General features: G+C 47.6%; 1 protein-coding gene across 5 annotated transcripts in view; it reads left to right on the forward strand.

Annotated features, from left to right (window-relative positions):
• Positions 1-10,324: 10,324 nt before the first annotated feature.
• The window catches only part of PAG1 (phosphoprotein membrane anchor with glycosphingolipid microdomains 1), a 115,003-nt gene continuing 97,571 nt past the window's right edge, over positions 10,325-27,756 (forward strand). For 4 of the 5 annotated variants that reach the window (XM_075415944.1, XM_075415943.1, XM_075415945.1 and 1 more), the window contains exon 1: positions 10,325-10,433. The gene's annotated coding sequence lies outside the window, so the exon portion shown is untranslated. Of the gene's footprint in view, positions 10,434-10,884; positions 11,122-27,756 lie in introns of those variants that run through there. The other variant, XM_075415947.1, reaches the window with a different exon arrangement.

Consider the following 27,756-nt stretch of genomic DNA (forward strand, 5'->3'; position numbering starts at 1 on the left):
TCTGTTTCCGTGGAATCTTACTCTCCCATCCCGAGAGTTTACAGGCTAAATCTGGATTTAGATGCCTCTGTTCAAACAAACAAACTGAACAGATTTTGCCCCACGGTATTTAATCAAAAAGAAAATGTCATGAGGCCCTTCCCTTTAGAAATAATCAGTTGAGAAAAGATTAGTGAAGATACATTTATGTAGAGACTGTGCCCTGCAGTGAGGCTAGGGGGTATATTCATCATATATGTCAGGATTAACTCAGTTTCTGCTGCAGCGCTGCAGCTCTCTTCGAAATGTATAGCCACTGACCTACTTCTCAGGTGGCTTGGTGAAAGTCACTCCAAATCCTTCTGTTGTGTCAGCACCTTAAAACTGTAATGTTTTACTGAGATACAGCATCTTCCTGAAACAGCAAGTTACGCAAAGGTGAGTCACAAAATGGAATTTGGAACCTTAATGTTGGGAAAACGACTGTAGTTTTCACAACAAGCACACCCAAGGAGCGAGCTGCTGTGGAAGGCCGCCCCCCGCTAAAATGCCCTGTGGGAATCTGTCTCAAAGGGCAGTCTCTCCATCCCGACATGTTAAAATCTTTGACCACCTTCTACTTCTGCTCTGCTCCTTTTGGTAAGAAAGTTACTGGAAGACTCTGGGTTTCTCCCCCCTCTTTTTTCTTTGCTTTCTTCATGCAAAATAGCAGCTTTACTAAAATCAGGCTTATGTGTATGTAGAATTATGCCAGCTACACCCTGCACCGCACAGTCTATCTCAGCTGAATTTACTAATTCTTGAAGTTAAAATAACACCAGCTTTCTCCGTAGCCCTTGCTCCCTGCTAAGGCAGTTTCTCGGGAAGGCAGTGTTGGAATATTTTCCAGCCCGAGGGGAGACGGTAAAAGCCCAAGACAGGCGTGTTCGGCACCTTCCTCCCACCACTGCTCGCATTTCGGCTCCTTGAGCCTGTGCACGCAGTAGATGAAAGCTGTCAAACAAGGTGGTACAGAGCACCAGGTCTGGAGCCATGGCACCAGGTCTATACCCGTGGGCTTTTCACCCTGAAACAAAGACAAAGGAATACCCGACTCCGATGCCAGCAGGCAGAGACGTGTGAGCTTATACGAAGCAAATCCTTAATCGCTCTTCTAAACACAAGAACGACTTCTCATGAATTAAGCCCAACCAAATTATTATCTTAAGCTCTTTAAGGATTTGATTCTGATTTTATAGTATCAGCCTCAATAAAAAGTGGAGTGTTTTCTGTAGCTGCATTAGGAACTCCTGAAGTACGTTATTTCATGGCAGAAGGCTGGACAGACATTGTAACTGCTGTATCACTATCACTATAATGGCAAAATGACCTCCTGCATCACTTCAGTCCTTCTGAGGATTTGGTGAGGTTATTAGAGAGCATGTTTCTGCTTCCCTGCGCCGGCTGTATGAGGGCTGCCCCAGAAAAGAGGGCATGAACATAACATCCAGGCAGTTCAAAACCCACATTGATTTGTCTTGCCCAGTAATTACATTAGTATCTCTGTGGTATGGTTACAGAGTATTGCCAGTGGGGAAGGGAAGAAAAAGGTTCTGGTGAAGGAAAACAGGACACAAGTCAGCAAAGTAGCTGCTACACTGTAGCTTGAAGGACATGTAGGGAATTGCATATTCTTCTTCATCAGCTCTTTCAGATCTGGTCACCAGTGCAAGGAATTGAGAACAATATTTAAAGTAATCTGCATTTTTATCAATAATGCTGGGTGATAATTGATATAAATGCTATGACAAGTCAAAAAGTGGTGGCACCAGCACGGCACTGAATGAGGGAGCTGAGTGCTTCGGCACTGCTGTGCATTGCTGTGGCCAGGAGGAAAGCCTCTGTCTGTGTGTCCCTGTTGCTGTGGTTAGGACCACCAACTAGGTGAAGGAGGGAAGGATTTCTGTCCCTGGGCATCCCCCCCCCCATCATTCCCAGGCTTTGTCTGGGCTAACACTGCACGGGAATCCATCTGCCAGCATAGGAGAGGTGACGGGCAGATGAGATGGAGGGGAACAACCATGGCAGATGCCAACCAGATCACCTGGTTTTGTGAGCAGGAAGAATTTTTCCTCTGCTGCCCTACCACATAAGTTAGAGATGGGGAGATAAGCTTTTACGGGAGGTGGAACACTCGCCTGACACCCCACAGAAGTACCCCAGAGGGTAACTCACTGTGGAGCGCTGCAACGTCAGGAGTGGGCTATGCAGCCTACAGGTTGCAAGACCTGGAGGAAAACAGTGGCTGAAGATGTCAAAAAAGGGTTTACACCCCACTATTGCGCCAGTCAACATGGGACAACTGACTCCCCTGTAATAGGTCCCTTCGAAGTGAGCTAATGCTTCCAACCAAGGTATTAATTCGGCTTATTTTCTTTTATAATTGCCTTGTTACAAAAAAAAAGGAAAAAGAAGAAGAAGAAAGAAAGTAGCAGACATTTTGGAGAGTGAATGTTGCATAGTGATATAGGGTACTATCTGCCAGTAGTTTAAAGAGGCTTCAGAATATTGAGGATTAAATGTCTTTCCTAACATTAACACTGTACTAAATCAAAAGCTTTTCTCTCCCTGAATTTGAAATAGATTTAGCTATATAACTGAGCGGATAGATAGCCTTTGAAACAGAAAGGCCTTTTTATCAAAAAGGAAATAGTTCCTGAGTTTGCCTGGGGCATGTTTCCTTCCACAAGATTTGAAAAGGTGGGAAAAGAGAGTGGAAAAATCTTTCATCTAACTTACTTGAAAATACATATATTACATTTTTGCACTTCAAATAATGACTTGTTTAAATTTTATTCTGTCTGTAATTTTCCTCTATGTAATGGATTTTGTTTGCTTCTCATTTTAAATACATCCCTGTCTTGGGGGGCACCTGAAGTATACATTTAGCTCAAGATTAATTTCTGCAGTTTTAATTAATTATGATGCCTGTGCTAGAACTGAACTTCAAGGTTATTTTTAAAATCTTTTTGTCTCATTATTTGTAAGATACCAACAGAGAGGGGAAATATCGATAGCCATAAAAAATCATTCTTGAGGTTCAAAATATTCATTTTTTTCAGGTCTTCCAGGCTTCTCTTCTGGTTGCCTGACAGCTCAAAGCCACCCAGAGAAGCCTGAAAGAAACACTATTACAGAAGTAAAAGGTAAAAGACTGTGTGGGAGCTGGACTCCTTGGTGTGAGAGCTGTGCAGGAGGACTGGCTCAGCTCCCTCCCTTGGGCTGCTGCTGCCTTTGGAGAAGCTGATGCCCCTGTGGTCGTTCCCCCACCTGTAGCCCTTGTGATGGTGCTTCTCGGGAGGCCGACAGCCACCAGCCTGACCCCACACATGGCATTTAGCATGCCATGTAACCCTGAACCCTTAATTTGACCTCCAGCTTCCTAGCAGGAGAGGTGGGAAAGGTCAGCTGCTTCAGGCTCTAATCCTTCAAACCTCTTCCTAAATGCAGTCAGCTGTGAAAAGAAGTCATCCCTTGGTGAAGCATCTGTCATTCAAATCGAGCATTCCCCTGGACTCCTTCCACCCCCCAAGACCTGAGCCCTCCCTCACCCAGGCTGCGAAGCAGGGAGACAGACCCTGTGTTTTCCCATCTGGGGTGCAAATGGGCTGCAGTGCCTCATCCGCTGATTTCTGATCTCAGAGCAGGATAATTTTCACCTTGAGAAATGTAATTCACCTCCTGTACCATCACAGCTGTCGCTCTGGACTATGACTTCAGCCCTTCTCCTTCCCGCTCTCCATATTTTTCTGGTGTCTTTGTGAGTAATAATTAATCATTCTTAGCCTAAAGGCATGAAATTTTTCTAGCCTTCACAAGAATCAACCTTTTACCTCAGCATGTGACAAAGTGGCAGTGGTACTGATTTTCCTTTCAATAATTTATTTTTCTTTCTTTCTTTTTTTGTGAAAAGGTACTTTTGAGCATTAATGGCCACAATATGTTCAGGTTTGTTACACTTGGCAGGTGGGCTATTAATTGTAATGAGCATTAGTGCATTTGGAAAATCTTTTTTACTCAGTTCCTTAGGCAGGTTTTGATTTGCTTCCAAACGCTTGCTCTGTGGTTGGGCTAGACGTTCGTAATAGGCCCATCATGGCTTGGATTTCTTGACGAGGTTTTTGTGGTGTGTTTTCAAGAATCACTTCAGCTTCTCTAGACATGATGCAGCAGCATCTCTGTTCACATTTAGCAATGGGAAATTGGTCCTTTATTTGCCAAATCCAGTAATATGTCCTGAACTTTGCTGCAGCAAAATGAAATTGCGTAGTTAACATATTTTTAATACAAAGAGTGGGAGCTCAGATAGATTAAGTAATTTGCATGATGCTTGTGACTGTCATTAGAAGCCAGTCTGCCATCCCAGTAATTACCTTCAGATGGGTTTTGGTTAAACTCTCTTACTATATTGTTTCTCCTAGAAAATGAACACCACGATCCTACACGTTCTTGAAAGGTAATTTAAAAAATATTGACAGAGGATTATATCACAGCAGTCTTAAAGATTTTATTTAAGGTAGTTATGTGAAAAAAAATAATTAATGAAAATATTTTGTAACTGTGAATGTAGACAGTCGTTATTTTTAATACTAGCAACCAATTTTCTGACTGAATAATTCATACGCAGATTTCTAATATTTGTGAAAAAAACCTGATTTTGATGTGATCTCCTGAAGCAAAATATTTTCTCGATCAGTTACGGTCATTAGTTTTAATTTATTATTTTCATTCTCTTTCCCAACCATTATCTACAATCAATGCTGCAGATGAATCATTAGTATCACTTCTCCAATTTCCTACCAGTACGCTGAAAGTCTGAGGGGTGAAAATCAGTTTAAGGGTGCAAATGTTTCCCTTTGTCTCATTCAGGCCATTCCTAAAGCTAAAAACAAGTAAAGCGGTAAAAATAAGCATCTTTTCCAGTAACAAGTCAGGACAGAACGATCAGCCGAGTGCTCCTGAAGAGCGATACTGAAGCACTGTCAGTTAAAGTGCTTCCATGGACACCTGCTCACTCCCTCTGAAAATAAAATGCTGGATCGTGTCACCAGAATTGATGAGCCTATAAAATCTAATGTCCCATGACAGTAGGATTCCTGGGTGGAAAGCTGTGTGTGGAAAAGATGCACTGCAGCCCTCGCTCTGCTCCCCTGTCGCGGTGCTGCTGGGGAGTAATCACAGCCCAGCCAAGGCGCTCTGAGGCTGCAAGTGGAGTTGGAAGCCACCGCTGGGCTCCCGGAGCCCACCCAGTGGTGGGGAGGACCGGCTATTTGCTAAGGCTGATGGTGGGTCCAGGTGCTGCTCGGCAGGCACAGCAGCTCTGTTAGTCCTTGCTCCTTCCTCCTCGACAAGAAGCACGGAAGGGGGCTTCCCCGAGGGTGGTGTTACGAGGAACAACTTTGCCCATTTAATAAATGTCTCTCCTTTGGAGAAAACCTAGGCCCAATGCTTCCCTCAGAATATAGCGTACTTGCCCTCAAGGCCTCAGCACTAACCAGCAGGCAGAACTAGCAATGACCGTCTCATAAATTGGCCACGCTAGGAGCCATTTATTTGACAGAACTATTTTATGCGCCTCAACCATAATGCGATTTGTCACTGATTTCAGAGATGCGGCATGTAGCCATCCAGGCTTTCACAGGATTTTTTTGGCCTGTAAGAAAGTTTTATGTGATTATTTAATCTGTCCCCTTGCCGGTGGCAGCTTCTTACTGATGCGCTCCTTGAATGGAAGCAATACTTTCCTGCCAGCTCCCACGCCTCCTTTAAAGTCCCCTTCCTGTCCCTAATGGCTTCTTTTCCAGAGGTGATGGTACCCTCAGGTCCTTTTGCTCCTTAAAGAAGTAGGACTGCTCAGACCTTTTGAAAACTGGGCCAACAATGTACCTATAGACTGGTAATTGTAGTCTTTGTGGGCAGCTCCAGGCAACTCCACACTACGCTCTGGTGAGAACAAAGTCGACAGTAGATGGATGAAAGGCTAGGAGTGATGCAGGGCTGGTGTGAAGGAAGAAACACACGTCAATCTATTCAACTTTTTTTTTCCCAGTATGCAGGGAGGGGGAGCTGAGCAAGAATGAGCCTCTGCCCTGTCTTAAGGCAGGTAGAGGACATTAAATCACACCAGGTGTCATGGGTGAGGGACACTGGAAGGGCTCCTTTAAACCCTCGGCACTTCTCTTCGTTATTCACCCAGGGGAAATTTACACCTGTGTAGTTTAAAGTTTCATTCTCTTTATAATGGGTTTGCTTACACTGTACACAAATGATAATTAGGGGATATACCTCAACATATCTTCAAAAAATACTTTAGTTTCTCCAAACTGCAGAACCCTGCAGGCTGAGAACTCATATTTTTCCCCAGTTACTTACTAAAACTTCTGTAATGAGTATTTCTACATGAATAAGAGATGTGGAACTAGGACCACGCTATTATTAGATAAAATAGGAATGAATTTAGGGATGTACCAAACTGCAGAGCTGCCTGCTCCCACAGAGTTTGCGCATTCCTGGGCTAACACGCGTAGATCTAAAGCTGCAGCTGTGAGCACCTAAGCATTTCCAATGGCTTGCTCCTGCCATAAGGGGGAAGTCTTGTTCCTTCTCCGCCTTTTCTTTCTTTAACCCAGAGCTATTCCCAGCCAAAGACCCTGTCTGCTCACTGATGGTGGCTCTGGAGCTCATTTGACTTGCCTGTGAGCTGATTCAGCCCACTGACCCAGCAGAAAACTAGGCAGCTGTTGATTTCTGGGTCACGTTTCTGCTTGGTTAGCGAACAGCACTGGGGAGTGAAGGGCTTCATTCATTCACAGGTAGCAGAGCTGATAGAAGAGAGACGATGGGATCGCGCGGCTGGGAACGGGGCCTCCTCATTGTGGTGGAGGTGAGCTGCTGGCTTAGTGCATGCCGTCCTACGAAACTGAAACCTCAGCTGTCCCAATTTGAGCACCTAAACCCACTTTAGATGTCTGAAAGTTCAGTTTAGTCAAACCACCCTCTTTGCACAAGCGCAGCTGAGGCCCACTCTGTGCCTCGGGAGTGGAATGCCTCCAGCAGCTCCTAAAAACCCCGCTGCCCCTCTGCCTGCCCCCTGCCGCTCCTTCCCATGCCGGCCGGCCAGAGTATCCGCGTGCCTTCACCGGGAGCTGGGCCGGGAACGGATCCGGCTGGAAAACAACTTCTTTACCCGGGTCACTTACAAATTGTTGCGCGGGTGTGGTGCTGAAGCAGGGGCAGAGATGGGGCCATTCCAGCCAAGGGGCAGAGCGGAGGCTGTACGTGTCCAGCTGCTCCACGCTGCTGCTCTCCCAAAACGTTACGAGCCAAGGGCTGTGACCCCCGGCAGCTCACACGCCTTTCACTTCAGCTATCTCTGTGTTCGCTGCTGCCCAACAACAGCCGGCTGGGCAAAAGGTTAAATCCGGTGCTTGGTTTTTCCCAGTTCTTGAATGGGAAGAAAAAGCAATGGAAGTGCCTGAGATGGAGGGTGGGTCTCTGTTAAGTACATACTTTATTCTCACATTATTTGCATGTGATTATAACCACAAAGTTGCATAACACAGGCTTGCAAGGTTTCAGTTGTCCTTCCTCTCCTGGTCCCTTAAGCTATTTTGCACGTTCCTTTGCTGGATGGTGGCTCATGCTGAACTGTAAGGCCCTCGCAGCGCGGTTGTTTCCATACCGGTGCAGTGCCTCGGGTAATGGAGCTCCAGCAGCGCCGGGGCCGGGGCCGTTGGCAGCGCCTGTCACAGAAATGACGGGAGGGAATAGCTTCACTCTCGCGGAGTGCAGAATTAATCATGTCTAAGAGTGCCTGGTTTTTGCTAGCCTTTTTGAAGGACTTCATCTTTGCCTCTTGCCTACCCTGTTCCTTTCCCTCCCTCTCTGCCAGCGATCCATTGCCTTTATGCCCCCCACTCACCCCTCCATTTTGACTCCACGGCTGATCTTTCCCTTTTGTCGAGGGACCGCAGGCTGCCTCCATCCCTTCGCTCTCTGCGTCTCGCCTTTCCTTCCTCATCCCTGCCCGTGTGTTGAAGAGGGCTGCAAATAAAGGTTAGTTAATGGGCAAACCCCACTTCCCTAGATTTGAAAGAGAAACATACAATGATTGTTTTCTTCCAACATACAGAGGGAGATAAATTAAACCAAATGGTATTTGGAGCTGGAGGGCAAAGGGGAGAGGGGAGGTGGGGGAGAAGAAAGGGAGAGGCAAAGGAGAGCCGCCCCTCTTCTTTGGAGCTGCCTTCAGCTTTGTTTACATTTGAACAGGAGTATAGGTTAAGCTCAGAATATAAATTGTTGTGGTAATACCTTTTCGTACTACATGTAGCGACTCTTATTCAAACGCAGGTATACGGCTTTGATTTAGCTTATGGTTTTTGGAAGATTTCTCAATTAAATCCAAGTAAACTAAATATCTGGAGGACCGGGAATGTCTACAGTAGGTTTAAAGAGATGGAAAGTTCCTACGGGTTTCAGTGTGCTGGCATGCTTTGCGCATCCCTTGTGAAGACTCAAGGAAAATTGCATTCTGCTGATGACATCAAACCGTGCCAAAAGATACAGCTGAAGGGGAGTAGCTGCTGGAACACTGGTTCCCAGTCTTTCTGGACCTACACACCACTGTTACTCTCCAAAATTCCCTACAAATCAGAATGTGATTTCATACTTTAACTGAAAACATTATGAAGGCACTGAATGGCTACGATGACCTACCAGGGCTTGACAGGACATCTCTGATCCTGGAGCAGAGCTGGGGAGCCAATGGTCCAGAGTGAGGGAGGAGAGAGGTAGAACAAAAGTGCTTCACATGTGCAAATCTTCATTGACTACAATGAGAAGAAATCAACACAACTGGAGGGGAAAGAGTTAAAGTCCTTCAGATAGTTGGGTTCATTGCAGAGTCACCATGTGGGATGTGGATGCAGATGTCAGGGGTTTCACAAAGCCTGCTTGTTACTAGGGGAAGGATTTGATGCAAACTCCCTGCAAGAAGGACAGGCAAAGGAAACCGGAGAACAAAGTCTGAGCTACAACGTGCCAGTATCGAGGCGTGTTAGGGACAGAGAAGAAAAGCAACACCAGACTGGTAAAATGACAATAATCAGCTGGACGTCACAAGAGCTGGCAGCCTACATGGCAGAATAACACTCATTTTGTCGCAGGGGCTGTGTGGACAAACCGAGATGGGCTGGCCTCTGCTAGACATGGACGGTGTCGTCCAGGGAGGACAGAAGTTGTTGGACAAAGAGCTTAAAGAAGGCTCAGAATGGGGAGAGAAATAAAGCAAACAAATCACCAGAGGAACCCAACAGCTGGCAATACTGAAAGGCAATGGGAAGGAAGGATCAGCACTGAGGATGCATCGGATGGGTGCGCATGAAGATAATAAACCGGGCTATGATCTTGCCATAGGTTAGGTGGAGATGAAAATGCTGAAGGTACTGCTGCATGTGGAATATTAAAAAACAAGCAAACAAACCAAGAACCTCAGCACTTTCCCTGCACAGGTAAATCCTTTCTTGGAAAGCATCGGATGCGGATTCAGGCTCGGCCCCTGAGCCAGCCACGCGTGCGACATCTGTGTTGCTGCAGAGTGGAACACGGGGCTTGAACTTGTTCTCGGGAAGTATGAAACTCACTGGGTGTTAGGTCAGTCCCTACATCTGGGTGCAAACTTATTGTGCAATTTCCCTAGAACATCCCCAGAGGTCTAAGGCGGGCGTTTTGCCCCTGCAGCCTTTCCTGCCTTTGCCCTGACAGCGCTTTTCACTCCTAACTCCTCGCACTTCCCCGCGTCACGCAAAACACGGCTCTTTCTCGCTTCAAGGCCTTGGCGCAACGTTAAAAAGCCACCAGTAACTGCGCGGGCGTCCCTTTGGCCGCAACACCTGCCTCCATTCGCCATGCTCACTTCGCGGGGGGGGGATAACAGGACGCCTGGATTCATCCTCTTTTTTTTCCTCCTTTTCCAGGCTGGCCACCGGAGCCGGCGGCGCTCAGGGGCGGCCGAGACCCCCCCTCCCCGCCCCCCGGGGCCGCGGGCAGCCGCAGCCCCTCCGCGGAGCCGGGGGAGGCGGCGGGGCCCTGCGCTGCGCTGCGCTGCGCTGCGCTGCGCTGCCCGCCCGCGGCGCCGCCTCGGTCGCCTCACGGCGGCGGGCGCGGGACATGCGCACTGCAGCGCGCTCCGCGGCCGCGCTCCGTGCCCCGGCCCCGCTGCCGGGCCGAGGAGGGGGAGCAGGAGGAGGAGGAGGAGGGAGGGGAGAGGGACGCGCCGCAACTTGCCGCCGCCGCCGCTCCTCCCTCCCCTTCTCTCCCCTCCCCTGGCCGCGCCGCTGCCCGGCCCCTGCGGGCTGCGCTCCGCGGGAGGCGGCATCCCCGGGCGCGCCTCTCCGCGGGGCCGGCGGCTCCCGGTGAGTTGGGGGCGGTGCGCCAAGTTGGCGCGTCTGGGGGGCGGGGGGGGGGGGTGTGCGCGGGGTTGGTGGCGTGCGGTCGCTGCGCGGCTGCGGGAGGGGGGCGGGCGGCGGGGCCGCGGGGCTCGGCCCCTGCCCCCGGCCGTTTGGTTGCTTGGGGGTGATTCAGCCAGGAGCGGTCACAGGTGCGGGGCAGGGTCCGGGATCCGGTGTCCCTCCCCCGGCGGCGGGGTTCTCCGCGCCTCCCGGCTCCGGCTCGGGCCCCGCCGGACGGTGACAGGCTGCGGCCTCGGGCCCGCTCTGGGGGGGGAAGGGGTGGCGGGGGGAGCGCGGGGGCCGCGCCCCGAAGGGTTGCGGGGGGACCCCCGCTTCGCCCCGCCGCTTCCTCCGGCGGGAGCTCCGCTGCCCGCGGCGCTGCCCGGGGGGAGAGCGGGCAGCGGGCGCGGAGCGGTCGCGCCGGGGAGCGGTGCGGAGCGGGTCTTGGGCGCGGTGACGGACCCGGCGATCTGAATGAACCGACGTGGTGAGTTGGGGGTGCCCCGGCTGCGATGAGAGCGGGCTTTCGGCTCGGCCGCTGACCCGTCCCTCAGGGTCCGCCTCCGAGGAGAGCCGTGGGTCGCCCGTGGTGCTGAACGCCGGAGCTGGGGGCGTCCGTGGGAGCCACGGCCTGGGAAACAGCACCGAGCCGGTAAGCAGAGAAAGGCAGAGAAGGATCAAAGATGAAATTTTGGCAGGAAATATTTCTCCCCTTCCTCGCAGCCGCGCTCGATTAACTTTTATCCAGAGTTCTGATTTTATGAAATTAAACTTCAAAAAAAAAAAAGTGCGCTGTGTGAAACCAGAAGCGAATCCCCCGTAGTCCTCTTGCAGTCTGTCTGCGCTGCGGTGACACGATGAGCCGAGCGCTGTCTGGTAAGGGAATCTGCAGAGGCAAGCACTGCTACAGATACCCAGTAGGTAAATGGAAGTGCTTTCTTACTGTATTTGTTTCTCTTAGGTAATACAGAAGCAGAAATTTCAAATTCCAGGGTTACTTATTTTACATCTCTAAAAATTTTGCCCAGATAAGTATGCCTATATGGGAGGTGCGCAGCTTCAATATAGCAGAAGTGCTTTCCCTTACTGGAAAAGTGCATGATTCAGGTGTTGGCTCATTTTGCAGCAGAGCATCTCCTGTAAGGGATGAGTATCTCCTGCCCTTGTTGAAAAAAGATAGTGAGTACAGTACACGCAACATCTTGAAGGCCTGAAGTGCAAGAGCAATTTTACCAGTATTTCAACACAGGATTTTATTAACATAAAATCAATATTCAGGTCAGCAATGGGGATCTGCAACTTTCGAACGAGAAGCTGATCTGAAGGCAACACGTTGCTCATATGAGTAAAGGTGGTGGGATGTGACACTCGGCAAGCTCACCTGTCTTTTTTTCAGTTTCCTTTCTGAAATGCCATTTAATGAGGAAAAGAAACTGGCGATCCATTGCATTTTAAGGCACCGTGCTCCTCATAAGCCTCGTCGCCAGGCATTTGAGCAAGAATGTGGCTGTAGATCACGTTATGTACAAATGACTGCTACTAGATAACTTGAGCTCAAAATTTATCCTACTATTAAAGTTATATTGATCAGAAAGTGGCAACTGGATTTCAAGTCCTAAATAAGAAATGCTCAATAATCTAGAGCTAATTTGTATTTTAAAGAAGCACTGTTCTGAGGAATCCACAAGAAATACAGTGGAGTTTTCCTTCGCGGCTGTGCAGTGGCATTCAGTTAAGGAACATTCACTCTTTCCTGGGGCAGTGCGGACTTTATTGGCACACAAAGGAGTTAAATCTGTTTATCAGCTCATTGATGCTGATGGTAAAGTGCTGTAGAGTTCAGTGGCTGGAACAGGACACAGTCTTTTTCCTTCCAGTAAGGACGGGGATGGAGAACAGAGGGGCTTTTTCAACATAGTTCCAACACCGTGTCATCTGTAACTGCAAAATATAATGTAAGAGTAAGATTAATAGACCATGAAGGCTTGAAAACATTGTTGAACAGTTAATTGAAACAATAAATCATCTGAATGACATTACCCGGGCTCCTATAGCGATGCCTCTGCTTCCAGGTGTTGAGAGTGGAGCGGATTTCGGGCGCGGGGTGCGCAGGTAGCTCAGCCCCGGAGCGGCGGTGGGAGGGCAGGCGTGTGGCAGCCCCGTGGCCCTGGCGCCGGGAGGGAGCCTGGGCCAGATGGAGGGGCACAGCATGCTGAGACTCGCCCTCACCTACCGGTTGCCAAACTGGGACCCAGAGAGCTCCCTCCCAGCTTTGGGTGTCCCCTGAATGAATGGCAGCTGCTGGCCCGGGCCATATGTGGAGCCAGCATGGAATACGTGCTGGAGGAGCCCTGGTTGTCCAGCCTGGAGCTTGCAGGTGGGCTGCTCGCTGCCCGTCCCTGCATCCCAACGATGCTGTCAGTAGCAGGTCTTATATTGTGTATAATCATAGAATCACTGAATCATTAAGGTTGGAAAAGACCTCTGAGATAAGTCCAACCGTTAACCCAGCACCACCATGCCTGCTAAACCATGCCCTGAAACAGAATCATTAAGGTTGGAAAATGATGCCAAAAAACTTCTGTTCTAGTGAGGGAAGAAGTCCGGGACAGCTTCTTCCTTGGGAAAACGATGTGTTTCTAAACGTTCATATCATCAGATACTGCTTACTTTGATTTAAACATGGAAAGGGCAAGCAGTGCACACTCATTTGTTTAATACTGCTAGTAATAAACTAGACTTTGAAATCACTGTGCATTTGTGTGGGAATTGGAGGCCCTCTGAAATCCTGCTGCGCGGGTGAGGAAGCCGAAGCCTGAAGATCTGGCTGCAGGTTTACTGGAGGAAGTTGAGATGTCGTTGGTTGCTGTTCCCCCATCTCCACCCTGGTATCCCTCAAGCTCTGAATTGCCATGCTGTGCCGCGGCATCTCTGTAGGTCTCTCGCGGGCGCGTGTGCCACGTCTGGCTCACCTTCCCCCTGGCCCATTGCCTTCTCCCTGGCCCTGAAATCCCCGTGTGCCGCGCAGGCAGCAGTGCCCTGCTCGTGGACCGGGGCAGATACCAGCCCGCGGTTGCTCGGTGACCCACTGGAGACCCCAAGCTGCAAACCCCGCTGCAGCTTTGCTCTGCTTTCTTTCCGTGGCGATGTGGGTTTTTACAGCGCTGTGCCCGTGGTTACCGGGGCTGGGGAGGACAAGCTGTGGGTGGTGGGACCTCCAAAGGTTGCTCCTGCGAAGGTGCACCAAGCACAGCTGTCAGGTGGAAATGATGAGTGACGGGAGGCGTTCCTTCACTCCGTGGGTGTGATTTAACCAAGTTTTAATTAAATCAGCGGCGGTTGATTATTAGGGCAGATAAATACTGCCTTGTTACAGCCCTCTTGGGTCGTATGTGAGCAGTATTCGTTTTAGAAGGGATGAATGAATAGTCAGTGTGAAGGATAAAGATCAGCATTGTTAACCACTCTGGAAGTTGTGCGTGGGAAAGTGTAAACTGACGAGGAAAGATACTGTCCATAAATGTAATTTAAATATTTACATAATTTGACGATGAAATTTTGATATTAAAGGCATACAAGTACCGAGTCATGTTTGGGTTCTGTCAGAGATAACTAGGACTTGTAACAGCTGGGGCTGATCGGTGGCGGTCTGTATTTCTACACAATGCTGTGCTACCAGTGACGCAGAGCTCTTCTGCAACACCGCCTATGAAAAAAATCTAATTGTTCTTGCCAAAGCGCAGCTAAAAAATTTAGCAACTTGGGAGACTACAATTGCTTAAACTCTTGTGCTTCAGGTGGGGTGAACTCTTCACTGCTGGTGTCCCTGGGTGAGCAGCGTGCCAGCTGCCGTCAGCTAGGCTGGGGACACGGTGACTGACCATCCCCTTACAGTTTGTGACCATCAATACGTCTGCAGGGTGAGACAGAATGACTCCAGGTGGGAAGGGGTGGGTTTTCCCCCCCCATAAACAGCTGGAGATCATAGGAAAAGTTCCTGTCCTGGTCCTTGATTTCATAATTCTCACAAAAGTCTCTGTTGTCCTTTTCCAGCTCTCAGAATGGGATACAACCCTTGGAAAAAAAACAAATCAGTGTGCTTTCATGTAAATGCAATGAGGATGAGCCTTTGAAAACATATCTTAGCTGATGTTGATGAATAAACAAACTTGGCCAGAGTAAATCTTTTCATCTAACTTCAAGAGCCACACTGTAATGAAGTAAATATAGATGTACTTAATGGGCTCCTTTCATCCAAATACATAACAAACCCTCCAAAGTAATGCAAACAAATCTCAAATGGATTTCTAAGTGGCTTTTTATTTTTGGTAGTGGAGCAGTTTAGTCTAACGCGGCTCGGATGGGAGCGGAGCTCGCTCCCGGAGTTGCGGAGGTGCTGGGGTGCGTGCTGGCTTAAGCACGGGAGAGCCCTGGCTCTGCCCCTGCGGTTCTGCAAAAAAGGCAGAAAGCGCTCCTTCCACCTGTGGTTTAAAACGTGGTGTTTGATGAGCTTCTCCCTGAACTCGTCCCTGTGGAAGGCAGCTTGCAGATGAGGCTGCGAGAGGCAGGGGAACCTGCAGAGGCTGCTGCCTGCTGCCCCTCGGTCGCGGCCCAGCCCCGTGCCCCGATGCTGGGCCCAGGCTGCACCAGGATGGCCTCACCTCATGGCACGACGCTCTCCAGGGCACGTCCTGGCGGGGCCCAGCCGGGTTCCTGGGTTCACAGGGTGCCCGAATTTGGTGTTAAAGGTGGCCTGGGGGCCCTTGTGACAGCTGCCGTGGACACAGCCATTGAAGTATGACGGCGGCGGCAGTGTTGACTTCAGCACCATCCTGTTGGTTGGAAGCTGTGGGAAAGGGGAGCTTGAGGAACATTTCTGCAGATCTGGACATTTGCTACATGACAGTAGATTTGGTTTTGTTTCGAGACTTGCAGGCTGATGGCTTTCAGTGACAGCGTTGGTAAATAGATTAACAACTTCATGTGGAAAGCGTGCCTAGCAAACACAACTGTTTGGTGTCACTGTCCTTGCTTCATGAAGAAGACCAGTGTGTAATGTTTGTATTTCCCATATCACAGAAAGAATCTTTGGATCTTCTCTTTAAAAAGCATGGTTATAAAACATTTTTACTTTAAAGACAAGTGCTTGGTTTTGAAAAGGATAAACCCTGCTTTGAAGAAAAAGACTATAACTTGGTCTTATCTTTTCTTAATAGGAGACGTTTAGGTCCATTTCATTCCATTGTAGAATAAAATTCCATTCAAAGCTGGACATTGTGCTTCTAACAGTTTGAATATTAGACTGTTTAGGCAACTGTCTCCTAGGAGGAAAGGCTGAGGATGCTGGGCTTGTTCAGCCTGAAGAAGAGAAGGCTGAGAGGGGACCTTCTAAATGCTTATAAATATCTGCAGGGTGGGTGTCAGGAGGACGGGGCCAAACTCTCTTCAGTGGTGCCCAGCGACAGGACAAGGGGCAACGGGCACAAATTGAAGCACAGCAAGTTCCATTTGAACATGAGGAAGAACTTCTTCCCTCTGAGGGTGACGGAGCACTGGAACAGGCTGCCCAGGGAGGTTGTGGAGTCTCTTTCTCTGGAGATATTCAAGACCCGCCTGGACAAGGTCCTGTGCAGCCTGCTGTAGGTGACCCTGCTTTGGCAGGGGGTTTGGACTAGATGACCCACAGAGGTCCCTTCCAACCCAGACCATTCTGTGAACTATGTCAGCATAATTACAGAAGTTTTTCAGTATGAGCTTTTTCTTTGTTGAGATCTTGATGAGTTGGAAATACTGTAAAGAGGGATTTCTGTGAGTGTTGGGGGAATTTTGTGAAAGAGGTTTAAATCTAGGAGACTGTTGTACTTCAGAAAACGTAAGAGTGATTTACTGAAGTCCAGATTCAACTCACTATTTGACACCTTGAATAGTCAGACATCCAATTTAGCTCACGTCTGGTTGTGTTGTGCCATGTGTACAGAAGTGAAACGTATTAAAAACTGTTCAGCTTTGGATGTGCTCATCTGGGGATTTACTCATAAATAATTGATAACCCTCTGAACCAAAATCTCTTCATTACGCCGTGGGTTGCTCACCTCTTCCCTCCCGCGCTCATTGTTCTCGCGGGCGGGGGGAAGACGGAGCCGCTGCTTTAATGAAGGTGTGTGTCAGCTTCCACTGCTCCTTTCAAAAGGTCATCCAGCTGAACAGCGGCAATGAAATGCTTGACAAAAGACAAACATTTTATTGTCCTACGGAGATATGTGGCATTCCAGTGTTTTAGAGGAATCACTTAGCTGCTGTATTGAAGGCTTCTTTTCATCCTAGCATAGAAGCAGTGCTTATGATGAATGGTAATTCATCAATGTAAATCAATGAAATGTTTGCATCTAGTGCACTGCAGGGTAGGAGGTCAAATTAAGGGCTGTTTGATGTGCGGTACCAATTACAACTGTGATATTTGGGCTTGATCTTTCAGGATTTTACTGCTGTTAAGTATCCTTGCTCAGACTGTTGACTGCAGTGGGACAAGTCTTTGTGAGCAGTGGTTTCTCTGCAAGAGAGAGAGCAAGGGTTTGCATGATTGAGCTCCTGTTTACCAGGCATAGCGTTGGATTTGCTTTCCGGCAAAGAAGAGCCATTCTGCTACCCACTGACTTAATAAAGTGTATCTATCTGAGTTGATCTAACAAAATCTCATTTTAATGGAAAAAGTGTCTTAATGTAAGGTCACTTCATCTTTCTGATGACTTGATTGCGTTAGAGTTATTAGCCAAGTTCTGTAACGGTCTTCAAAGATGCTTGGAGTTGCTTGCAGTTTAATAGCCCTAACGGTTGCTAACGTACAGGAAATGTTCAAATCACATAATTGAGAGAAAACCCCAACAAATCTTACAGCTATTTTAATGTGAAGTTTCAGATGTTACTCTTGTTTAATTGAAAGGTGAATGCTATAAAGGCTTTGTCAGTCTGCTCTTTCCAGATGACAGCACTTTCTATGGAGTAACTGTGAGTCCCAGAGTGCTGATCCCAGCTTTCAGCTTCAGTATTCATAGCTCGAACTCTTTCTTTTTTACCTGGCAGAAGTGTGCATCTGTGGTGGTGTCTGGATTTGTGCCTTCCAAAAAAATACTGGTTTCAGTGAAATAAAATGAGAAAAAAATTTCTGAAATAATAATCACATTCTGGCTGATGTGGGAGAAAAATGGGGCCTTTGCTCTTTCTTCTAGAAACCAAAAGATTAAGCTTGCTTATAAAGGATTAACAGAGCTCTCTTCTGTTAATTCATAGTGGTGTAGTCGAAGTGCCTCATTCTACATCAGTGGAAAATCCATTATCAATCAATGGGAATTTTGCAGCTGAAGCCAAAAGGATTAGAGACTCAACGTTCGGAAGTGACTGAAGGGGAGAAAGACCTGGATGTGCTTATTGCAACATGGCAAAGGAAGATCTTTGGTTGCCTCGGGCAAGCTGTTTCCAGAGATGTATGAAAGGGCTGGTGCCGCTGTGCAGGGCTGTAGAGAAGCCTTACCTGGGGTGCTGCTGGTAGCCCTCGTTACTCACGTCCAAGCAAGGTGATTTCAAAGTGGAAGAGGTACACAGAGAACAATGACCTGAAGTCCTCTTCTAGGGGTTGTGCCACGGTGGGGGAGAGTTAATGGCGAGGTCAGATGTGCAATGGGAGCAGGGGTTGGGAAGCAGGGCGCAGATTTGGGGGTGAGGGGTGCGGGGAAGCGCTGGTGCCTGCAACACTCTCTCTTACCTGCTGCCACTCACACTGCCGCCCAGGCACGTTGGTGGGAGAGACCAAGTAAGGGAGATGCGGGAAGAAATTGCTGAAGAAGTTGCTGAAGAATGTGCTACGGATGGTGTTGAGGGTGATGTCCTAACAAATTGCATTGCCTGCTGAAGTTTCTTCCTTTGATAAATAACAGCTACTTTTCCTTCTACTGGTGTGCATAGACCAACATTCAGACTGATAGAGCTTGCAAACTATGAGAAAACCTGCGGATCCAGACTTACTTTAGTAAGGAATATTCAGCAAGCACATTCCAAAATATAATTGCACTTTCTTTTGACATGCTGTCATGGAGCTTAGCTTAGAAATAGCTCTGATCCAGAGCCTAGTAGTGGGGAAAAGCATGATCTCCATGACCTCTGCCGCAACGTCTGGTAGGTGCTTTTCCAGGGATGGAAGCTAAATACACCACAAAAAGCTCTTCAGAGTAAAAATTACACTTTTTACAATGATTTTGTAAATGTATTGTTTTGATCTGTTATAATAGGCAAGATAGTGTCATTTAGTTTGGCAATTACAGAGATTAAATTAAATTCATTTTCCTTTACTCTTGTTAAATGCAAAATAATTGAGCACACATGGAAGGCTGGGGCTCTCTTGTTTGTAGCTTCATCATTTATTAATCTAACACATTAGATAAGAGGATTTATAGATTTGCTTGCCTAAGGAAAAGAAGAAAAAAATATGGAAAGGCCAAACTAGATATGTGTATTCTGTCTCACACTTTGAGGTACTGTTAAATATTGCCTCATTTTTAGAACACTTTTTAAGAAAGGACGCTGCTTTTGCCCCAGAAGGGTAAATTGTGACCTGATGCTTAACTAGTCTGAATAAGCTCATATGTGAATAGGCAAGGTCTCTTGTGCAGTTCCCCGCCCCCCACTCTCCACATAGGAATATAACATTGTAATCAGACAGGCAAAATAAACTAGAAATGTGCATGCTGTAAAAAGGTATGTTTTGGCACTATCTTGGCCATCTTTATTGGCTATACTAGTTACAGGAGGAAGCTGTTTGTGATGTGTGCTTTCCTCTAATTCATCATTTCAGAAAATGATGTTGGTCTAATACAGTCAGCGGTGTAATAACAGCTCAGTGGGGGCAGAAGTGCTCTTCTTTCTTACCTTTATGTAGCTGGAGGGGATTTAAAAATTGGATATTTCGCTCTGTCTCTGCAGCTCCAAGTAGCCCCGACACTGCCAGCCATGGATTAGTGGAATAAATCCCTCACGTTCATGGTGAAGTGGAAAGTATAAAGAGCATTTTCTGCCTTTTTTTTCCTTTTTAATGTGTCATTTGCTAGCTGGCACAGTGACCTCCATTTCGTGACTCTTGTGATGTGACTTGTCACAGAGCTTTTCTCTGTGGATTAATTCATCACTCAAGGGAGTAGTAGCATGTGACACTATTAAACATGTGGACCTGAGGTAAACACTTACCTATAGACCACCTATAGTGAATCTGCATTTCAAATATTATCTGTTAATGCCATTTGATGGTTTTGATGTGATTTTCTTCCCTTTTTGTTTTATCTGTTTTCTTAAATATGTCCTTGGTAGTCAAATGGGATGCATGTATACAGTCACCTTCTAGCGTTGCCAGTGTAGCCAAATTTGGGAAAAAATGTTCCTGGCAATTTGCTAAATGCAATTTGCCAATGCATTGGGAAATGGTTTTATGCTAATTATGTAGAGGGACAACAGTTCAGCTTTCCAGGGTACCTTGGTGGGCAGTCTGTCCAATCTTTTAAATTGTTGTTCCAGTCAATTTTATTGACTAGTGAAAGCAAGAATTAATCTTTTTTTCCCTTTCTTAGCATGAAGATTTAGTTTCATACTCTTGATTTGCATTTCAGTATCAATCGTGTATTTTAATTTGTGTGAGTGAATCCTGAAGCCCTTGCTCACTTGTGACTCCATCTTTAATTTTGCCTAACAAGTACATCTCATTTCTGGAAAGCACGTACACCAGGAACTGATTAGTGTTAACAGTCGGGTAAATGGTGGGGAAAGACGTGGTCACTGGGTCCAGTTACAGGAGCGCGTTGTGGTGCCCGGTCTGACCAGTTACGATGAATTGATGGATGCTGGTTTCCAGGTGATTTCTGTTACCATCCTTCTCACAGGTTTGGTTAAGAACAGCCCTAGAGAAGTACTGGAGGAAAGAAAACTAGCCTAGAAGCAGCGGATTGATTTCACCCCAAAATGGGGGATCATTATTATGAGGAAATTAGCTGAATTCTTTACTCAGCAAAGCAGGCAGATAGACCATAACTCAGCAGTCGTCTGTTTCCCGTTTATTCAGTGCTTGGGCGCAGCGCGGCCAAATAGCATGGTGGGGTTGGTTCCAGCAGGGACATCAGCACCCGTAGCTGGCCTGGGGGGAGAAGCCCGGTCTGTGGAACAAGTGATGGGACCCCCAAACTCCTGCAGGGGTGGCCTTGACAGCCCTGCCTGGCTGTGCCTTGGGTTCCTGCAGATACGTTGGCAGGGTAGGGCAGGTGCCAGACCACGGAGCAGCGGGAGTCTTCTCTGCGGGGTTTCCTGGAGGCAGGCAGCCTGGGGGTTTCGTCCCCAGCTGTGGACCACAGAGACTGGAAGCACTGGAGGCATTCGGTACTGTGGGACCGGCTCGTGCAGAGGTGAGGTGGCTCGAGGAGCTGGCTGTAGCTACCCCGGGACACCGAAGCCCTGGAGGTTTGGACCTCAGTCTGGGAGCCGGGAAACCCTTTGTTGATATTTGTCCCTTCTTTGCTTCTCCCAGCTGTGGGAATCACTGAAATATTAGTTCTTGGACAGTGGTAAAATGAGCACAAGTTGTCAGTTTTAATCAGCAGTAAGTAGTATTTTTTTCAGGAAATGCAGTAACCACAAAAGCTTGTTTTCACTTGTTTTTTTCTGAACTGGGCAGAAATTACATGTTGCAGTGCTGTGATTCCCTGGGAAGGAGCATTTCCAAGACTTTGCAGTTCCTATGTGCCCTGCTTCACAGAGCAGTTGTATCTTAGTATTAGCCCGCATAATTAAATACACTGATGATTAAAAAACAGCTTTAAAGAGAAGAGGCTTCCTTTCACTGGAGTCTAGAGGAATAAAACAAAACAAAACAAAGAAACCTTCATGAAATTCTGTGCTTAAGCTATCTGTCAATAGATAGTAATCGGTTTTCAGAGGTGTAACTCTGGAATGTTAGTGTTCATCATTTAGTGAAAATCATCCTCCCTGCAGTTCATCAGCAGCTGGCACTTAGAAAGATTGAGTTCAGGAGAAGAGAAGTGTGAAGATTGCTGTAGGTAAATGACCAGAGCTGAGAGATTTAGACCTTTTAAACACCTAACTGCCTGTACCTGTGGTGTGTGTCTGCATCGGCCTGATGTTATGCAGATAGGAGCAAGCTCTTGCAAAAAACCATTATCCTGTTAAGTCAGGCAGATGCTAAAGAGCGAGGTTTCGGTGGCAGGGAGAAATGCAGTGCTGCGTTCTCTTCCTGCAGCTGGTCTTTCGGTTTAGCAGGAGAGGGGTGTTGCGGGTGAAGGCACGCGCTGCAGACTTAAACTTACCCTTTTCTCACTCTCCTGCGTGATCCTCTCTCCTGGATTCTTGTCTCTCAGCCCTGTCAGTGATGGGTGTTTGATTCAGGACAGCGTTAACTTCCAAAAGCGTGGTCTGGCAATTTGGTGCATGTGGAGCTTTACATCAGGGGATGCTGATACGGTGCAGATGGTGAAGTGGAGCTTCCAGGAGGATGTAGCCAACACGGGACTGAGGATCATGGGTCACGCGCATGCTGACCGGAGTGTGGCTTCTGGTGGGGCAGCCATGCCTGTGCCTGTCCCCAGCTGGGCAGCGCTGTGTCCGGGGGATGTCACCTTCTGCTCTGCTACAGGGAGTGGCTAGGAGTTATCCCACATCCAAAATTTGAGCTTATGAGTGGTAGGTACCAGGAGCAAGGGGAAGGGCAGAGTCCTGCCCTGGCAGGGGAACAACCCCAGGCATCAGTACATGCTGGGGGCTGGCCGACTGGGAAGCAGCTTGGCAGAAAAGGACAGGGTGGTCCTGGTGGATACCAAGTTGAGCATGAGCCAGCAATGTGCCCCTGTGCCGAAGAAGGCGAGTGGTGTCCTGGGCTGCATTAGACAAAGTATTGCCAGCATGTGGAGAGAGGTGATCCTGCCCCTCTGCTCAGCAATGGTGAGGCCACACCTGGAGTGCTGGGTCCAGTTCTGGGATCCCCAGTACAGGAGAGACATGGGCCTACCGGAGGAAGTCCCACCAAGGGCTGTGAAGATGATTAAGGGACTGGAGCATCTCTCTCCTGAGGAAAGGCTGAGAGCTGGGACTGTTCAGACTGGAGAGGAGAAGGCTCAGGGAGAATCTCATCAGTATCCATAAATAGCTGAAGGGAGGGTGCAAAGAGGATGGAGGCAGGCTCTGTTTGGTGATGCCCAGTGACAGGACCAGAGGGAAGGACACACACTGAAACACGAGAGGTTCCTTCTGAACACCAGGAAACTCTTTTTCACTGAGAGAGTGACCGAGCACTGGCACAGGTTGCACAGGGAGGAGGTAGAGTCTCCATCCTTGGAGATACAGAAAAGCCATCTGGACATGGTCCTGGGCAGCCGGCTTTAGGTGGCCCTGCTTCAGCAGGGTGTTGGACCAGATGACCCTCAGAGGTCCCTTCCTACCTCAACCACCCTGTGATTCCATGGTGGCACCAACTACACTCTTAAGCAGCTGTGTTGGGATGGGTGGTAGGACCACCTCTGTGGCACCTTTTTTGCAGACAGACTTTTTTTAAGAGAGCCTGTTCTAAAACAACAGTTCTCTAGTTTGTTCTTTAAAAGTTTGAAAAAGGTTCTCCATTCTCACCAAAAAAAGGACAGCAACATGTTCTTGGTACCTTATGTCTGTTTCTCAGTTCACCTTCAGTTTTTAAACCAGAGAATCTCCTGTATGCTCCCTGGGTTGTATGGCAGGGATGCAGTATCTGTCGTCGTCTCCTGTTCCTGCAGGATGTGTGCAAAAGAGCAGTTAACTTCACCTCGGTTCTGACCAAGTGTGTGAGAAATAAGGAACAATCTTACTTTTCACAGTGACTTGAGCCTGTAAATGTTGGACAAATAATGCTTATTGTGCAAACCTCTTGTCTTGCTTTTTCTAGGTATTTCATTTCCTTTAAAGCCCAATTGTTACTAGCTCTGTTTCCGAGCCATTTGTAGCTAGGTCGTGTCCCATGTGACTCCACGGAACAGCAGGTGAGGTGCTCAGCTGTCGTACTGATGGGCCGTAAGCAGTTTCATATCCAAGACTCAAGGCAGGAGACTTTTATCAACACAAGCCGACAGAGAGGGCTGTTGTTGTAAACCACAGCGGTACGGTGTGCCGCTGCGTGCTTCCTCCTCCTGGCGAGTTCACAGCCGCCCGGCAGCACACCCCACCAAACATGCCGCTCGTAATGCACCTGGGAGCAGTGGAGCTGTAACCGATGACCTTCACCTGCTCGTTTTGGCTTGCAAACTAATTTTCTGTTAGTGACAGGCATAGCTTTAATCTTTGTCAATAGGGCAGCAACAGTAGAGTTACCCTTTGGCTATTCGTGTCCAGTTTAGTTTTATGCGCTGACTCGCTGTTTGCAAAACAAAGACTGAAGCATTTTTCATATAAATTTGTTTCCTAGTCACTATTTTAAAAATTCACAGAGAGCCTGATCTTAGATATACTGGTGCTGCCTTCTCAGTGTACATGCTATTGCTCTAGTGCAATCCTTGGAGACTGTAGAAGGCTTTCTAGGTCAAGGATAAAGTTTTTCGAGGTGAAAGAGGAGCAGTCTTCATGGAAGTTGTTTGATTTTCCCAAAGGAGAAGGAGCATTTCCATTTTAGGAGAGGATAAAATCCAAGCCTTCACACGTGTCCTCCCCAATTAAAGGCATGCATGAGAGCTTAGGTACCATTTAAGGTTTGAATATACTTACAATAACAGAGACTTAAAGGAGAAACAGCTGCATGTGTGATAAGAGAGGCTAAGGCCTTAGTGAGCTGCAAAATGGGTGAAAATTTCTTCTTCTAAATCTGACCTGGGAAGTGGATGTAGACTTAGATAGGTACAAGTTTAACCAAGAGAGAAATTCCTTCCTACAAAAGAGAGATTTTGTCCTTTGCTTTTGCTACCTAAAGGCTGTGGCGTGGGAATGAAAATGCTTGAGCAGGTTGGAGTTCATGTGGCATTTTAATTCATTTAAAAATATTTGGGAAGGTTCGGAAACAAACCTCATTGTTAACCAAAAGGTTGCAAAGGTTGACAGGCCAAAGTGTACATGAACAATAGCTATTGAGAAGATTTCCATAATAACTGAAAATGTACTTATCACTTTGGAATTTGCGTGTTCATACCCCATTGTGGCTTCAGAGGGATTGTACGTGCAAACCCCTGGGGCAGAGAGGTGACTGCATGGATAAAGTGACACTTGGTGCTACATTTGCTCTTTATTGTAAAACAGGTATGTTTATTTTCAGTTTTGCTCCAGTAAAAAATGTGACACTACTTAAACTGAGAGGAAATATTGTGGTATTTCCATCTTTGTACTGCAGCTAATTGATACAAGAGAGTGATGATAATATCTGTAGCTAATAAGAAAATAAATCAGGGGTTTTTTTGTGTTGTAAGTTTTATTTGTCTTATCCTGCACATGTGGCGTGAGCAGTGAACTCAAGAATTACACTCCTGTAGCATTTAGGCAAACTCGCCACTTGTAATACAAAGAAAACACACACCAGGGCTTCAAAGAGTTTCAGAAAAGGTCTGAATTATGTGTGTCATATCTATCTTTTAACTTTTAGAGCTTGTTAGACGCTGAAGTACCTTTCCCACACCTGAATAACAGCAGACCAGTTGAAAACAGGAGAAAGTCAGGAGGGAGAAAATTTATATCCTCAGACTTGGCACAGGAGGCTGCTTAAACACGTTGTAAAAGTCACATAAGGCATCTGCATCTGTATATAAGCAAGCAGAAACAGTGGTATGCTGAAAGCACAAATGTTAGGAGTTACTCAGACTACAAAGATATCCTCGAGCATATGGGTATCTGCCCCTAATGATTCCGATAAAAAAAACCAGCCAGGCTGTGTTGAATCGAATGCAAACTGAGCGTGAAGATCTGAAAAGGACTTTGAAGAGCGAAGAGTCTGCAACATGGAAGTAAATGGTGAACTATGGGTGTATCTGTCAAAAGGTGGGTACCTGTAAGAGCACTGGTGGGCACGCAGGGTCACCAGGCAGGACATCAGAAAAAGGAGAAGCTGGTTGAGTTGGCCACTGCAGGGGAATTTGGGCAGGTGCTGCATTGGGCAATGAAGACGAGAAGGTGTCAGGCTGCTGAGGTGTCACAGTGGGAAGTGCTGAAAGAAGCTGGAGAGCTGAACACGGAGGCTGGACAGAGCACAGCCAGCGCTCTGAGGGGGCAGCGCCGCGGACAGAAAATACACCTCGCGCGTGCATGCCGCAGCCGTGATTTGTCAATCTGGGCAGTGGACTTCACTTTAAAAAAACCCTGAAATATTTGGCGGACAGCCCTGGGAGGGTGTGGGCTCGCAGGGGGACAGTTTCTCTCCTCAGCCTGCTCCAGCCCCCTCATTTTGACTCCCGCTGCCTTGCTCCCAGGTGGGTGGGCACAGCAACCCTCCTGCCTTCAGTTCCTGCCGTCCCGCCTGCAAGCCCCTAACTAACTCCGCCACCTTAAGTTTGTCCTCCCCCAAAACGAGCTCATTCTTGGTAAGGTATTCATCTTCAGCTTCCCTCTGGTTTGTTAAAGTGGAGAAAAGTGGTGGGGAAAAACGGGTGCTTGGCCTTTTGAATATTTCACGAAAAGGCTGTATTATTTATAAATAATTTATGGCTTTGAAACTACACACTTTTCTCCCCAGGTTATGGCTTGTATAACTGAACTGTATGATTTACCTTAAATTGCCCATCTGCCATGCATCGTGGATCTCCGTGCAGCGCTATCTCTCCTCTCCTGTACGGCCCTCACTCGTGGAGAAGAGATTTGCATAAAATGATTTCTTCATGTAAATGCGACCGGGCTGCGGCTCCAGCGTCTTGTTCTAACATATGTACCAATCCCCTTCAATTGGGCTAGCTCCTGCCTCGCTAATTGCATCTGTTTGTGTCTCGCTGTGGTTTCGGGAATTAGTGGGGAGCGGGATGCGTGCGCTGGCATGCTGTTACTGCAGCCTGCGTAGCCTTACCTTAACCCGAAGGCTTCTTTGGAAAGAAGCCAGGAGAGGGGGTCGGGGTGGGGGTGGGTGATGCTGCAGCTCAGGTGGGCAAGAACCGGGAGGCAGAGGGGGCTCCCCCGGGACACCCCGATTGTCCGCACTGGCCCGGAACCAAGCAGCCGGCCCCGCGGGGACAACCCTCCCAGGGCCGGGACAACTGGCGTAATTAAAACGGTGTGTAAGCCAGAGAGATAAGGAGCCCTGCCCTTTGGGTTGGTGTCGTTCAGGCTGTGACGTGGGGCTTACCAGGGGTCCGTGGCATGCTGAGGACTGTGAAGCCCCTGCCCAAGAACGGAGCAACCGAAGCACCTCTCAGACCTTTCCTGCACCCCTCTGCTCCCAGCAGTTTTAGCCTGGCATTTTTACTTTTTTTACCCCCAGTCACTGTTTTTGGCTGAACTTGTTTGTTCATGGTCTCTCCTCCCTGGACTCACTTCCCTTGCTCTCTTTGATTTCTCTTTCCAGCTCCCTTTGTAGCCATCTTGTCCCAGCTTCTGCGATCTTCCTGGCACCTCCTTGTCTCCCCTTCACCTGAAGCATGAATAAATGATATAATGAGACACAGGCCAGTCATCCCGATTACTTTGTATACGTATGCATATGTATGCCCTCCCCCTCCCCCTTGTCTCTCATCTCTCTGTCCTTTTCTACAGCAGCCTCTGGAAAATGGGATTATCTTTTGGTGTGCATTTAGTGTGTTGGCACTCCAGCAGTATGAATAGCATTACTAATGGTGTACATATTTTGAAAAACTAGATCTGTATTGTGTTCATTTGGGCTAGTAATGCCCAACAAATTACCATGTAGCCTACCTTGTCACACTGTCAATAACACGTTTTCCTGCGTTCAAGTTGTCATTGCATAGTTTTATATTTTGGAATTTGAAAGAGAAGATAAAATATAGTTGGTACGGCCTCCAATAATTATTTAATGCTTTTTATGCTAATGTTAATGTGTTCTGAATAATGGTTTATGAGAAAGATGTGCTAATTTAGGCAATGGTGATACTATTTTGATCAGGTGTGTAGTAAATGGAGAAGTTGGAGGGTATTTTTTCTGAAGGCTTCTCCATCTTACTATAATTACCAGATAGATAATACGAACTTGCCAGATCCAACTTGCTAATGATTGCCTTCCAGCTTTTAGAGAGACAGAAATTATACACTAGCAGTGTCTGAATGAGATTCTGCTTTGGCAGTGTAATAAAACATACAA

This window comes from Opisthocomus hoazin, chromosome 3, assembly GCF_030867145.1.
Source record: "Opisthocomus hoazin isolate bOpiHoa1 chromosome 3, bOpiHoa1.hap1, whole genome shotgun sequence".
Lineage (NCBI taxonomy): Eukaryota > Metazoa > Chordata > Aves > Opisthocomiformes > Opisthocomidae > Opisthocomus > Opisthocomus hoazin.